This window comes from Dromiciops gliroides, chromosome 4 (assembly GCF_019393635.1).
Source record: "Dromiciops gliroides isolate mDroGli1 chromosome 4, mDroGli1.pri, whole genome shotgun sequence".
Lineage (NCBI taxonomy): Eukaryota > Metazoa > Chordata > Mammalia > Microbiotheria > Microbiotheriidae > Dromiciops > Dromiciops gliroides.
In genome coordinates this window covers 313,427,219-313,431,599 of record NC_057864.1, presented here as the reverse complement: position 1 = coordinate 313,431,599, position 4,381 = coordinate 313,427,219, and the positions used below count along the sequence as shown (strand labels likewise).

Genomic DNA, 4,381 nt, shown 5'->3' with positions numbered 1-4,381 from the left:
GAACAGTATGGTTCAATCTGCATTCAGAATCCACAGTTCTTTTTTCTGGAGGTGGAGAACATTTTCTATCATGAGTTCTTTGGAATTGTCTTGGATCATTGCACTGCTGAGAAGAGTCAAGTCTATCACAGATGATCACACAATGTTGCTGTGACTATGTACAATGTTCTCCTGGTTCTGCTCACTTCACTCAGCATCAGTCCACTTAAGTCTTTCCAGGTTTTTCTGAAATCTGCCTGATCATCATTTCTTACAACACAAGAGTATTCCATTACATTCATATACCACAACTTGCTCAGCCATTCCCCAATTGATGGGCATTCCCTCCATTTCCAGTTCTTTGCTACCACAAAGAGAGCTGCTATAAATATTTTTGTACATGTGGGGTACTTTTCCCTTTTCTATGATCTCTTTGGGATACAGACCTAGTAGTGGCATGTCCCATAGCCCTTTGGGCATAGTTCCAAATTGCTCCCCTGAATGGTTGGATTAGTTCACAATTCCACCAACAATGTGTTAGTGTTCCATTTTTTCCACAGTTTCTCCAACATTCATTATTTTCCTTTTTTGTCATTAGCCAATCTGATAGGTGTGAGGTATTACCTCAGTAATTTTAATTTGCATTTCTCTAATCAATAGTGATTTAGAGCATTTTTATATGACAATAGATAGCTTTGCTTTCTTCATCTGAAAACTGCCTGTTCATATGCTTTGACCATTTCTCAATTGGGGAATGCCTTTCATTCTTATAAATTTGATTTGGTTCCCTATATATTTTAGAAATGAGGCCTTTATCAGAAACACTGTCTGTAAAAATTAGCTTGGCCTATCCATGAGCAATTGATATTTTCCATTTATTTAGATGTGATTTTATTTGTGTGAAAAGTGTTTTGTAATTTGTGTTCATAGAGTTCCTGGGTTTGCCTTGGCAGATAGACTCCCAAGTATTTTAGATTGTCTACAATTACTCTGAATGGAATTTCTCTTTCTATCTCTTGCTGTTGAGCTTTGTTGGTCATGTATAGAAATGCTGATGATTTATGTGGGTTTATTTTATATCCTGCAACTTTGCTAAAGTTGTTAATTGTTTCAAGCAGTTTTTTAGTTGATTCTTTAGGATTCTCTTAGGAGACCATGATATTATCTGCAAAGAGTGATAGTTTTGTTTCCACCTTGCCTATTCTAATTCCCTTAGTTCCTTTTTCTTCTCTTATTGCTAAAGCTAACATTTCTAGCATAATATTAAATGATAGAAGTGATAATGGACATCCCTGTTTCACCCCTGATCTTACCTCTAATTTATCCCCATTATATATGTTTGCTGATGGTTTTAGGTAGATACTGCTTATTATTTTAAGGAAAGCTCCATCTATTCCTGTGCTCTCTAGTGTCTTTAATAGGAATGAGCATTGTGTTTCGTCAAAAACTTTATCTGCATCTATTGAGGAAATCATATGATTTTGGTTAGTTTTGTCATTGATGTGGTTGATTATGTTGATAGTTTTCCTAATGTTGAATCATATCTGCATTCCTGGTATAAATCCCACCTGGTCATAGTGTATTATCCTGGTGGTGAAATTCTGTAATCTTCTTGCTAATATTTTATTTAAGATTTTTGCATCGATATTGATTAGGGAAATTGGTCTGTAGTTTTCTTTCTCTGTTTTGGCTCTACCTGGTTTAGTTATCAAGACCATATTTGTGTCATAAAAGGAATTTGGTAGAACTCCTTCTTCACCTATTTTTTCAAATAATTTGCATAGTATTGGAATTAATTGTTCTTTAAATGTTTGGTAGAATTCACTTGTAACCCATCTGGCCCTAGAGATTTTTTCTTAGGGAATTCGTTGATGGCTTGTTCAATTTCTTATTCGAAAATGGGCTTATTTAAGGATTTAATTCCTCTTCTCTTAATCTGGACAGTTTATATTTTTGTAAATATTAATCCACTTTATTTAAATTGTCAAATTTATTGGCATACATACAGTTGAGTAAAATAGCTCCTAATTATTGCTTTAATTTCCACTTCATTGGTGGTGAATTCACCACTCTCATTTTTGATACTGGTAATTTGGTTTTCTTCTTTTTAAAAATCAAATTGGGGGCAGCTAGGTGGCGCAGTGGATAAAGCACTGGCCTTGGATTCAGGAGTATCCGAGTTCAAATCCAGCCTCAGACACTTGACACTTAACTAGCTGTGTGACCCTGGGCAAGTCACTTAACCCTCATTGCCCTGCAAAAATTAAACAAACAAACAAACAAACAATCAAATTAAACAAAGGTAAACTATTTTATTGATTTTTTCATAAAACCAGTTTTTAGTTTTATTGATTAATTCTATAGTTTTCTTACTTTCAATTTTATTAATCTCTCCTTTGATTTTCAGGATGTCTAATTTTGTATTTAATTGGGGATTTAAAATTTGTTCTTTTTCTAGCTTTTTTAGTTGCATGCCCAATTTATTGATCTCCTCTTTCTCTATTTTATTTATGTAAGCATTTAGATATATAAAATTTCTTCTAAGAATTGTTTTGGTTGCATCCCATAGGTTTTGGTATTGTTGTCTCATTATTGTCATTCTCTTGCGTATTGTTTAACATCTAAATTGTGGGTTCTAATCTGCCCCCCGCCCCAGTATTGGGGGGAAGCTGGCTAAAATCACAAATAAATTCAACAAGAGGTCAGGCTTTTAAGGATTTATTAAAATATATATTGTAAGTTAGTGAAGAGAGAAAGAGATTGAGAACAGATTCCTTATAGCATGGAAATCCTAGCTCAGATCTAATTCTTTATAGCCAGAGAGAACAAAAGCAATTTCCTTTCCTAGAAGCCCATGTAAAATATCTCACCACCAAGCCGGTGTCCAACAACTAAGAGGGGCCCCCCTCTGTTCTCCATCTGCTGCCATGCTTGTTTCCCAAACGAAAAGGGGCCAATCCTCAATGGCTTCTCCCAGAAGCTGTCTGTGAAATAGGAAGCAGGGCTGTCCACACACACACAGCTCCAAGCTAATTGGCTGGTAGCTCTGATTGACAACTCCCACAGGTGGTTGTATAGATGTAATTTCCAGATGCTAAAGTCACATGGTCTCTAAATCACATGCTTTTTCCTCATGGTGGAGCTTCCCTACAGTATTTCTCCATCAGGGGTTCCATTCCAATTCTCACACTTGGATCAAGTTATTGATTGTTGCTATGTTTTGTTGTTTGACCCACTCATTCGTTAGTATGAGATTATTTAGTTTCCAATTAATTTTCGGTCTATCTTTCCATGACTCTTTATTACATGTAATTTTTATTGCATCATGATCTGAGAAGGATGCATTTACTATTTCTGCCTTTCTACATTTGATGGTGAGGTTTTTGTGCCCTAATACATGGTCAATTTTTGAGTATATGCCATGTACTGCTGAGGAAAAGGTGGATTCCTTTCTATCCCCGTTCAATTTTCTTTGGATGTCTACTATATCTAACTTTTCTAAAATTATATTCACCTCTTAAAAAGATGGAATGTTTCATGAATTTGTGTGTCATCCTTGCTCAGGGGACATCTTCTCTTTATCATTCCACTTTTAGTATATGTGCTGCTGAAACAAACACTCAAAGGTGTTTTAATTTTCATTTCTCTAATCAATAATGATTTAGAGCATTTTCATGTGACCAAATATAGTTTTGATTTCTTAGAAAAACTGGGGGCAGCTAGGTGGCACAGTGGATAAAGCACTGGCCCTGGATTCAGGAGGACCTGAGTTCAAATCCATTTTCTTTTTTTTTTATTGTTTGAATTTTATTTTCCAAATTACATGTAAAAGCAAATTTTGATATCAATTTTTAAAAAAAACTTTGTGTTCCAACTTCTCTTCCTCCCTCCCTTCTTACCCCCCACCCCAAGAACTCAAGCAAATCAATATAAATTATATGTGAGTAGTCATGGAAAACATCTCTACATTAGCTAGGTTGTGAAAGAAAACAGATATAAACAAAATTTCAGATTTAGGAATTGTAAAAAAAAATGTGTTTTAGTCTGTTTTCAGATACCATCAGTTCTTTCTCTGTAGATGGATTGCAATTTTCATAAGTTCTTCAGAGTTATATTGGATCATTGCCTTGCTGAAAATAACCATGTGCTTCCCAGCAGATCATCTTACACTAATGCTGTTAGTTTGAATCTGGCCTCAGACACTTGACACTTACTAGCTGTGTGACCCTGGGCAAGTCACTTAACCCTCATTTCCCACAAAAAAAAGGAAAGAAAGAAAAAGAAAAAAAAAGAAAAACTTCCTGTTCATATCCTTTGACCACCTATCAGTTGGGGAGATAATTTTATTTTCAAGATTTCTGAGTTCCAGAGTTCCTTGCACTGGACCATCTATATATGTGTA

The 4,381-nt window shown here is 35.2% G+C and overlaps 1 pseudogene; it reads right to left on the bottom strand.

Annotated features, from left to right (window-relative positions):
• Positions 1-3,498: 3,498 nt before the first annotated feature.
• Positions 3,499-3,599, bottom strand: LOC122727003 (annotated as a pseudogene).
• Positions 3,600-4,381: the final 782 nt, after the last annotated feature.